Here is a 12,086-nt window from a genome sequence, read left to right as displayed (position 1 = left end):
TGATTGGTGGAACCAAAACAACGATCAAACAATTGACTCATTAGCACTGTTAAGGATTTTTTCACAATCTCCCAGCCACCCAACTTGCCTACAATTTACCAGGAAATCTAAGATACCAGCTGAATGTGCCAAGCAAAGACTTTCAGTGCTTGACCAATTAATAGTGTCTGATTGGTATTCCTATCCTATGTACTTGACACAGGAGAAATCTACCTGTTTCACATGTAGAATACACATGTGCATTCTACCCATTTCTGTATGGAAATTACAACCATGTATGGAATTTTTCAAATGCAACAGGCATGATACCTGCATTAAACAATAGCAGAATTCAGTGTTCTTACTTTTGAAGACTAGGAAAACCACACATCTGTATTTAATTCATTGCTACTAAAGAACAAGGAAGATATTAAAACTGTTTATGATTTTCCATCTTAACTACCCCACACAATTCCTTGTCTGCAATGAATCAGCCTTCCTGTTTTCAGTGGCTGGTTCATATTATACTGATTCCAATTGCGCAATACCTAGAAAATTAAAGGGCAACTATCCAGTATGTCTGTTTAATTCGTTCATTTCAAAGTTAATGAATGTGGACACAGATGATTTTACATTAGGATTATCTGGCTTTGCAAAGAAACATGGATTTTCTAAATATATTGGGGATAGTGAAATATATTTTCCTGAATTAACATTCTACAAAAGGGATGAATTGGCTCAAATTTCAAGATTTGTAAATATTTATTCCATTTTTCAAATGACTTTATCTTCATTTTTAACGTGCATTATAGAAAGGTTAGGATTATAGTAAAAGAAGAATGAAACATACACACAGTCTCCTCAAGTTCACCTGTTCCGTTTGTAATTTTAAAGCTAAATATCAGAAAAGTTTATGAATCTTCATAAGTTTATGAAACTCCTATAATTGCTCCTTAGTTCTTCAGGGAGGAAACTGCTGGTAGGAAGTGTACCGGAGGAACAGAGCAGACCAGGGTAATGCCATGGTGGAGCAGGTTTATATCCTTGTCTGTTACCTGCTGCTTTTCAGACATTTCTGCAGCAGTGACTTACCTTATGCTGCTTGTCTCACATGCTAAAAGTGGCTGAAGATGAAGCAGATTAAGCCATTGCTATCCAGATTTTTATCTGTTCTCCAGCTTGATAACAGTGTGGTCTGGCTTCATATCCAGAAAGAAGTTCTCACAGTTTCCGATTGGTATATTCTTTGTCCTTCCTATCTGCATCAGTAAAACAATGGCCATCTCTTTCCTTTCCATTGATGGGTCTTTGAAGACATCTGGAGTCCACCAATGAAGTTTTTGCCTGAGACCGCCTCCACTGACTTCCAATTCATTTGCCTTTGAACTTGTTTATCCACCTGGCATGTCTCTTGGTGATTAGTGAAAAAAGTAAAATCAAAGGCCACATTTTCATTCTTCTTCTGTTTCTTGGGATAGGGAAGCTGATGGAGTTCTTGTCAGTTTCACCATGTTCAATAAAGGAAAAAAGGGCCCTTGGTTTCACTAGTCCATCTCTAGCTGGAAAAATATGGATTTCATTGGTTCAAAATTGGGAGTAATAAAAAGAAAATATCCAATGGTTTTGAGGCCCTACAGGACATGTTCTTCTCTTCTGATACAGACATCCCCAAGATGGCTATGGATGGCAGTGCTCAAGGAGGGGACATTGCATATAGATATATTTATAAGAAAGGAGGGATGAAATATTCCAGTATGCTGTACAGTTTGTACAGATATTGCCTAGATAAAATTATCTAGGCCTCAGCTTTGAATCCCAGCATGATCACAGTTTGTCTTTCATGCAGAAAAGGGCAAGATAAAAAGGATGTCATCAATTCAAATCCTCTTGGTGAGACTGCTGAAATTTTCCTCACCTGATATTAGCAGGTCAAGTGGTTCATCTTGAACTTTTTCTCATGGTTCATTCTGCCCACCTTAACCAGAGAGAGGAGGATAGCAGATCAGGCAAGGTGAAACCACTGTCCCGTGCAGGCCTCCTGATGCTGTGCAGCACTTAGGACATCAGAAAATGGCAGGAAAGAAAGGCAGAGACTGAAACCAGTTGCAGTGCAGTATTTGTCAGCAAGCCCAGAGAAACTTGACCAGGGCACTTCTAGAGCAGCCACTACCAGCCATGCCAGCAGTGAGTTAGCAGGCCTGGATTAAACTGTGACAGTATCTCAGTGTAGAATATAGGTTGCACAAAATGTCTGCAAGGCTGAACACAGGACTATAAATCTGAAGTCCCCTTAGAGAAGGTTACTGGAGACCAAAGTGTCACCTTGTTCTTCCAGGTTTTTGAGTGCAATTGTTTTCTTATTTTCTTTTCTAGAAATATCTGCAGCTGCACAAGGGGAAGTTTATGCATTTATATGTGAATCATCATAAATCAATAGCTGTCAACAGAACAGACACATTTCTTTGATGCATACCAGCACAAAATGAATTACATACAGTACATCTGTGCTATCAAGCCTTTTTCTAATTTGAGAATATGTAACACTATAGAGAAATTCTATACACTCCCTGAAAATTATTTTCCAGTTTGAAAATGGGTATTGCATGCATGTAGGTACAATATATATGTAGAGACACACACATATATTCTCTCTCTCTCCAAAAAGCTTCATATTCAGTGTATTAGTTTACAGATAAGTAAGTTTAGAACTGCAGACTCAAATAATTTTCAGCAGTTTATTTTTTGCATTACCTGCCTGAAATCCAAGGGGGGAAAATCCCTAAAAATATGATTTTCAATTTTGTACTGGTCTGTGACTGTAATAGATTGATTAATAATCTTCAATTTTTTTCATAAAAGATTAAAACTGAAATAGTTTACTGTCTCCCCACTCCCTCCTCCCCCCCCCTCTGGCACTGGGAACCTTTTATAAACCATTGATTGAGGCCAAATGTTTGTGGAGATAGTAGAGTAGATAGTTTTTCATTCATAAAAAACATATCCAGAGTTCTGCTAGATTGTGCCGAAGAATGATTTAAAAATTAACTTTAATGTTTTACAAAGAACCTTAGTCCATTGTTAAAAATATTATTCTGATCACAAAATCTATGTACACACAATATCTGTTGAGTTACATTATGAAAAAAAAAAATGTTGAAACCTGTACGGAATCCATAATTTCTTAAATGTTCTATGGATGTTGACATGAACTGCAAAAATGACTGATTTCCTGATATTAAGGCCTCAGATGATGCATTCTTGAATTGCATAAAGAATTCTATTATCACTAATGGCAAAATAAAACAATACAGGGATGCAGTGGCTCAGTGGCTAAGATGCTGAGCTTGTCAATCAGAAGGTGGGCAGTTCAGTGGTTTGAATCTCTAACGCCGCATAATGGAGTGAGCTCCCATTACTTGTCCCAGCTTCTGCCAACCTAGCAGTTCGAAAACACGTAAAAAATGCAAGTAGAAAAATAGGGAGCACTTTGATGGGAAGGTAACAGTGCTCCATGCACCTTCGGCATTTAGTCATCCCAGCCACGTGACCATGGAGATGTCTTCGGACAGAAACGGAGATGAGCAGCGCTACTAGAGCCGGAAACGACTAGCACTCATGTACGGGGGAACCTTTACCTTTACCTTATCTAGTTGGTGACCCAAAGATGCAGGCAGAGAAGAAAGAGGAAAACAAATATTACGTACATTGGCTTGTGAACAACACATTTCAAGAAGAATTAGACTGATAGACTATTATAAAAAGAAAACCCCGAAAATATGAACGATTGAGAACAATGACTAAAATAATCCCAAATTTCAATAGTTCTAGAGGGATCAGGTGAACTTTCCAGAAAAAGTTTGGGCAGCCTCTGTAACTTTAAATATTCGAGATACACAATATTTTTTCCTGAAAAGGAGTGTGGGTCAAGTTAATCCATTGTCAGTACCTTGACTTGATTTAGTTAGTGTATAATGCATATATGCTGAGAATCTATAACAAATTAAAAAGAAAGCTAAAGACTCTCTCAAGCCAGGCTCAGTTCCGGGTCACTAAAGGAGATAATAAAAGCTGATTGATAATTAAATGCTTAATTGGCTATTAGGGGGAAAAAGAGGTGTAGGTTTATCTGAGAAACTGAAAGAACTTTCTAGAATATTCTAGAAGGCAATAGTAAACCATAGTTTCCACAAAAATTATATAGGCCTCAAATTTAGTTTGAGAGAGTCCTTTATTTACTTATGTTATTTTCTTCAGAAACTTTTGAAATTAATGAACATAACAATAACTTCAGATTTTGAAATTGACTGAGTTGGCAGAGATGGTGAAACTAACTGGATTGATTAGAGGCAATGGTTTGGATAAGTTTATAAGAGATTGGGAACTATTTGTGGAGTTTCTATGAGTTACAAAAATAGAATATAATAATGGATTGTTAACAGAGGGCTTTAAAATTTATTTTTTTTGGCGGAAGGGTTAACAGTTAACAGCTTTCTTACGGTAAACAGATATTTTGGTCAACTTGATTAACAAACAATAGATTTGTATATTTGGAATATTTGTTAAAAGAACGTTATGTAAAGTAGTAATTTAGCAAGCATAGATGGAAAATGTACAACTATCTGTAGACCCATAATACAAAGGGGGGAACCTATTAGATTTGTTTGAGATACAAGTATCAGCATTCAACCAGGGTGGAGGAGGTTATATGTTTAATGTTAAGTTTATATTTGAAACAATAAACCTTCAGTCCTAGAGAAACATAGGTAGATTATTCTTTTCTTTTAAAGCAATATGGGAATTTTCTGTTTCTACGTATATATGTCTATTGCTATTTCATTAAGTGCTCAGTTGTCATATCCAGGATTTGGTCTTTAATTAAAGGAACAATGTAGTCAGACTTGGCAATGGAGCCCGAGGCACCATTAGCTCCCCAGCTGTGACACTCTTCCATTTTGGCTCACACCCTGGTGTCTTCAGGCTTGGAGCCAAATGTTAAACAAATGTATCCCGTTTGTACTTCCCACATTCATCGCCAAACTAGAATCTGTGTTTGAACAAATAACTTCACTCCTGAGAGTCTTATGACTTGGATTAAAAGAAAATATCCCCCACTTGAGATAAAAGCGCCCACAAAGAAATATGAATTAAGGCACAATAATGTTTGTGAAAGAGTATACATAATAAGGAAAGGGCAGGCAAAAGTATGTGCATTATTTTAAACATGTACAATAAGGCATACCTTTTACAAGGTGGATTGATCTGCATCAGGGGTGAAATTCAGCAGGTTCTGACAGGTTCTGGAGAACCAGTAGTGGAAATTTTGAGTAGTTTGGAGAACCGGCAAATACCACCTCTGGCTGGCCCCAGAGTGGGGTAGGAGTGGAGATTTTGCAATATCCTTTCCCCAGGAGTGGGGAGGGAATGGGAATTTTTCAATATCCTTTCCCCAGGAGTGGGGAGGGAATGGGGATTTTGCAATATCCTTCCCCCAGGAGTCGGGCGGGAACGGGGATTTTGCAGTATCCTTCCTCTGGAGTGGAGTGGGAATGGAGATTTTGCAGTATCCTTCCCTGGAGTAAGGTGGAAATGGAGATTTTGCAGTATCCTTCCCTTGCTGCACCCACCAAGCCACGCCCACCAAGCCACACCACGCCCACCAAGCCACACCACGCCCACCAAGCCACACCCACAGAACTGGTAGTAAAAAAAATTGAATTCCACCACTGGATCTGCATTCATAACTGTATCCCTCAATAGGCATTTTCTATTTCTGGCCAGCTTAGCTCCAGAGTCAAAAGGAGCTTCTTCCTTGGGATATTGCAGAGATTCCTTAAAACTTGATAATTCTTAAAGGTTGTCAGGGACCTCAGAATTGAAAGAGATACAATATCACAAATGAACATTATAAGGGGTATTTTACATCTTCTGTTAATACTGCTTTGTCTATTGTTTCTAATGTGTTGCTAGTCACCCAGAGTTGCAACTGAGAGATGGGCAGCCATATAAATCAATTTCATAAATAACGCAAATCAATATTACTGTTTTAATAAAACAGTATAAATATAAAATTTTTCTTACAATGCCTACATTGTATATTGTGGGATTGTAGGCTGCACTATAATCAAGTCTCATCGATATACACATATGTAGTCATTTTTTATTTTACTTTTTTTATTGCTAAAATAGTGAAATATAAAAGAAAAAAGATTCTACAGAATGATGATAATGGAGTGGAAAAACCTAAATAGTTCATGGAATTAAAGTAACCAAACATAACAGAAAAAATTACAGAAAGAAAGCTCCGTAAGGTACATGCTTACTATACATAGAATTAATTCAATTGTTGATCTTATCATTTTTTTTTATTGAAAAAGTTTTCAAGTACAAATTTTTCCCCCTTTTCCCCCCCTCTCCCTCCCCCTCCCTAACCCCCCCTCCCCACCCATCCCCTCCTGTGACTTTTTCATGACAAAAAAAAAACCTAATTCATAACAGATTACTTACTCCCTCCTCTAAATATTGACCTTTACTTACTAAAAATATTATTAATATTATAGCATCCCCCTTTATCCATACATTTCAGAAAAGAGAAAAGAAAGGAAAAAAAAGACATTATACTATAACATTATAAAATAACTTCTAATTTAGCATAATAGTATTATAACTCCCAATTTGGCAATAATCTGCCCTTTTTCACCTCTCCCAAGCTTGTATCTATATATTATTACAACAATTCAAGACCTCCTTCCACTTTAAAACTATACGATAAATCCTACTTTAACATTTAATCTTCTATATATATTACTATAACATTTCAAAGCGGCCTTCCCCATAAAATCTAGTTTAACATTTATTCCACTCTATCCATTTCCTCCACTCCCCTAAATATATCACTTAAAAATCCCTTTTCTTAGACTAATCAATCTACTAACTAGCTTATTCACCCACTATCATGCAAAATTACCATACACAACAATTCTTAATATCTTTGATTCACTGCCCACACTACTTAAAAATATATGTCTATATATTCCATTATATCTAAATAAAAAAAAGAAAAGACAATGACTTTAAATTTATAGTCCATATAATATCTTCTTTGAGGTCTTTCGACTAGATTGGTAGAACCAACATCCATAATAGGGTAACATAACTTGCTGGTGCAACAGTTTATTCAGAATCTTCAATCATATCTGCCCCCATCAGTAGTAAATATCTTCTTATATGTATAAAGGTAAAAACAACCACCCGAGTGACATTATAATTATATTCCAAATAGTAATAATTGTGGATTTCATCAGGATTATTGATTCCCATCATCGTAGTGGGTAACAACCCGATCTTCTGCATGCCCCAGCATAATTCTCTTGCCTTGGGATTCAAGATAATTATAATATGTTTATCAACACAAAAAGAAATTCCAAAGTGGATAATTCAAATCCATCAGTTTAAGGCTCTTTTCATGTCCCCAGATTACGGCCATGCAGAGATCTGCCACAATCCTCAGGATGATATTAACCAATACGTCGCCTCTTCTATGTTTACACATAATCATTCATATTTTAAAGTCACTGGCTTCACTGTTGCTTGATTTAAAAATTTCTATTTTTATGCGACCTATTTCTTTTTTTCTTTTCTTTTTGTGGGTTTGGTTTCCATCCTGGTTTCCTTTCTACAAATTGTGTATCATCTGGTCGGTTTACATTCTGCTTTGTAGATTGGTCTTGTTGGTCTTGTTTTTGTGTCTCATATTTCTTTTTTATCCCTTGTGTATCCCCTAATTGATTTCCATGCTTGTCCTTGCCTTGATAAGTCATCACATTAAGGTTAGATGCCACTTCTCTCAAATTTGTAGATATAGATATTTCTATATAGATCAATTGTTGATCTTATCATTAAAGCTAGACCATATAACAGCACATAGCAATAGTTAATAGTTGACCTGGTTGAAAAACTTCCTCTGCCTACAATTTCTTATTTTTCTGTCCCTGTAGAAATTTCTTGAGAGTTTCATATCAAGAGTGTGCAGAAAGTAAATAAATCTTTCAATAATTTGGTTGTGGTTTTGACTGTTGTTTATCCCTAAAATATATAGTCTGTGCTTTCTATGCATAAATTTATATCTGTTTTCCAATGCAGTTGGAAATGGCTCTAGAAATCAAATCTCTGCCTTGCAAACTATTGTAAAGTATCATTTACAGTGATGGAGTAATTCAGTAATCTGTTGCTTAATGGATACAATTGTACTGTAATATTTTTATCAACATATTAAGCAACATTAAGTTTGCTCTCCTTGACAACATAGCACTTTCTAGTTCTCAGTGCTCTTATGAAATTGCAGATAATATAGCAAGATTTGTGGATTTTGCTCCAAAAACATTTATCAGGATGCTATGCTGTGTTTATTGACTTATTAAAGCCCAAAATGGAGTGAAAAACTTCCTTCACTTACCCCTCTGGTATCACTGGTTTCTCCTCACATCTTACTTGCCACATTATGAAGATATCCTTCTAACTTTGGTGACGACATCTCCTCATATCAGAAACTCCAATTTAATGGCACTCTGCTGCTGAGGCAGGCAGGCAGAAGCCAGACTAAAGTTATCTAGAATGAAAATTTTCCTTGCCATCATGGCTGAAGATCCCAACTCACAGTACATGGAAGAATCTCCAGAGGTTGGTGATCTCTTCACTCCAGTTGGCCCCACAGGACTGCCATCTGACTGCTGGGTCCTCTGTCTCTATGGTCATAGATATTTGGCTGTCAGAGAGACTAGAAAATTCAACTCCTCTCCTCTAGAAAAGAATAAAAGCTAACTTTTGGCAATTGCGGTCATGTGATTTATAAAATGGGGATCATTTCGAACTAAGTCATGAGTATCTTTTGGGTGATGTGCTAGGTGACAGGTCATAAATTGAGGACTACACATACAACTCCCTGGAGGGTGTAGGCAACATGTATAAGAGCTCTCCTCTTCTACTGCTTAAATGCAAATTATAAAGTCTTTACGTCTTACAGGAGTAAAAGTGTAAACTCTTACAGAACATTCATCCCATATGATTGGAATAAAACCACGATGCATGCATAGGCTCTGTTTCTTGTAGAATTCAAGTACCTTCATTCTGTTCTGGTTTTTGGGGACTAGACAACAGTCTCATCCTCATTGTTTGTTTTTGATTTTTAGCTCTTTCCTTGGATTTTGGATTTTGCCCAAATGAAGGAAAGATATTACATACATTTTAGTTGGAGCTTAGTAATGTTTCTCTTGAAAGTAATGGCTACATTCAGCTCATACTCAGGTCTCCCTTATTTGAGAATTCAGTGCAAACCTTAGCTTCAATTCATATCAGAGTGACCCATATAGCTGATATATGAATTTCCTTGTTATTTTTCTGTTCATGAATAGAAGCATAGGATGTATATCTATGCGCGTACAATCTGCAGCATAAAACCTAAGATAGTGTTTTCTGGTTGCTCAAAGTATCTTATGGGTATCTTATTCTATTGAGTCAACATTCCTGCAATAAAAACCAAAAATATAAACTTTGTGTTTCAGCTGACGGGCCAAACCTGAAAATCAGGTCTTGCCATAGAAATACAATTTATGGAAGGCATTTGGACATGCACAGGGCTCGACTGCTGAAACATATGCCCTGTTTTAATTTCTGGACTATAAATTGTGGGGAAGTTGAAAGGAGTCTGTCATAATTCAGAGGGAAAAATGTCAAGAAAATAATGTGGTAATAATTTAGCAGAAATATTTGTAGAATGGGGGGGTTGGGTTAGAAAGTTATTTCTGTGTACAACTGATTAGCAGTGCTTTCAGCACTTCTGGTGTGCAGTCATCAGTTGTTAGACTACCGTATTTTTAGAAATGTAACTTCTGTTAACTTTTATATCCAGATCTGTACAAAATATTTTACATGGTGTGAAGTGAACGGGACTGAAGAGATGGAGCAAAGGGTTGAAAACTAGCTCCAGACTTTTGTGAACCCACAACATTGCCTCTCTTCAAGAAATAAGTTGATCTATTTTCAGTTCAGCTGAGTGCATTTGAAATGCTAATATTTTCTTTTACAACAATTTGGAATGGTGAGTTGCAAATGATCTATTTTTCCCGTAAGTAGGACCACTTTGCTCATCCTACTTCTTGTCTCCTAAATCCTACTTCTTGTTTCCTAAGACAACTATTTTTAAACACACACAAACACACACACACACAAAGAGAGATCCAGTTTAGAGTGTATATTATTCAAGGGGTTCCATTTCAAGGCAGCCCCCAGGGGGAAAAAAAAGTTCCAGTAGCAGCTTAGGACTTTGAAACAACATGAAGGAAAAACAGATGTAAATTTGCCATTTTTACCTCAGCATGCTTTGCCTGGGCTACTGTGCACCTGGGAAGAATTAGATGGATATGAAATGGAGGGAAATAGCTTGGATCAGTCTCAAATGGCACTTCTCATTTCCATCACGGCAGTACAAACATGGTAGAAGCTGTTATGAAAAGCATAATGATTGCAAAAAATGACAATGCATGCATATCTTTTATTTTAGCTATTGAAATAAAATACTTAGTATTTCTCGGTAATAACAATGAAGCCTATGAAATCTAAAAAGAAAAAAAGAAAAGAAAAGGCTCTTAAAGCCAGCATTACCAACACAATACCATAATATTAAAAAGTTAAGATTTTTTTATAGGAACTCTTAATAGTAAAACCTAGGGGGAAATTAATAGAATATAAAATACTAATATGCTGTAATTTCAGTTATACACTTCAATGTGTTTCATAAAAAAACTTGAATTATAATTTTCCAGCTAGATAAATTCTCCTAACGCAAACTCTCCGATTGTTATTTTTTGACAAATGGCCACAACCATGTACAAAATAAGACTACGCAAAGTTTTGATGGAGCACTTTATTTTGATGAACATTTGACTGAAGCTCCTTCTGAAGTAGCTCAAAGAAACAAAGTACTTCGTAGAGTGAGGAGTGAGGAGCAAAGCAGTTGCCTAACTGCTCAAGAAAACATGAGGTACTCAGAAGCACTGAAGCTACTTCCTTCGAAATGAGGATGCTGTTGAGGCAAATTAGTCTCATCTCCTTACTTCTAAGCCCGCATTGAGACTGAGGCTGTTGTTTCTCCTCAAGACGGAGCATGTTGTTTCTGCTGCATAATACAGTATTCTGAAATCTGCTTCACCCATTGCAAGCACTTAACATGGGATCAAAAATGTTGATGGAAGGAGTAACTAGTACGTGACTTTTCTAATGTTTTGTATAACATGAAAACAAGGTGATTATTATTATTATTATTATTATTATTATTATTATTATTATTACTCTGGGAGCTGCTAAAGAACAGGGCATTGAGTTCCACCTCTAGATCACCTAGAATAGGACTGTCAAACTCACTTTGTCACAGCGTTGTCACGTGATGTATCGGGACCTTTTCTCCCGTTGCTAAATCAGGCATGGGTGTGGCCAGCACACGATGCATCTGGCTGGCGAGCCACAAATTTGACCTAGAAGGACAACTGATTTGCTAATGATCCTCTCTGCCCATTCTCACATTTCAAGATCAAAGCAATAGAGCAACCAGATGTGGGCTGCAAAATTCTGCAAATGATAGCATTTTCTGCATTTGTTGCCTACCCTGTAGCTGTTAAGGCAGTTGAGCCCTGCTGTGAAGAAAAATGGCAATGTCCTCTCAAACTTACTCTTAGTGATTGTTTTCTAGATTCAACCCTATACACTACACTACACAAATAGAAATCAAGCAGATCGGCACTCTTGTTTTCAAAACACTTCACATCCGCTTCTGTGCAAAAGCACTTTGAGCAACTGTTCCTGATTTTTGCTTCAGCTGACTTTAATTTTAGTGGCATTCTTTTCTACCCCCAAAAGTACAAATGTGCTTATTAAAATCGATTTTCTGGTAATAGGATACATGCACATCTTCATGTGCTCCATGTCTCTTGTTGCCAAATGCTGTTTATTCAAAAAACCTGTTTCCACCAAAAATACACAGTAGCCTCCACCTTGATTCTAAAAAAGAAAAACAAAGGGAAAAATGTACACCTATCTGCCCTGATCAAGATACAAGA

At 36.7% G+C, this 12,086-nt stretch overlaps 1 long non-coding RNA gene across 1 annotated transcript; it reads right to left on the bottom strand.

The window, feature by feature from the left end:
* Window positions 1-7,730: 7,730 nt before the first annotated feature.
* Window positions 7,731-10,588, bottom strand: LOC148115470 (uncharacterized). Its single transcript, XR_015732571.1, has 2 exons — window positions 10,344-10,588; window positions 7,731-8,720 (listed from the first exon to the last, which is right to left on the bottom strand). It is a non-coding gene; the product is annotated as an uncharacterized LOC148115470 (long non-coding RNA).
* Window positions 10,589-12,086: the final 1,498 nt, after the last annotated feature.

This window comes from Pantherophis guttatus, chromosome 2 (assembly GCF_059756535.1).
Source record: "Pantherophis guttatus breed Tessera chromosome 2, ASM5975653v1, whole genome shotgun sequence".
In the NCBI taxonomy this organism is placed as follows: domain Eukaryota; kingdom Metazoa; phylum Chordata; class Lepidosauria; order Squamata; family Colubridae; genus Pantherophis; species Pantherophis guttatus.
Note: the sequence above shows the minus strand (reverse complement) of the source record. Positions and strands in the feature narration are given on the sequence as shown.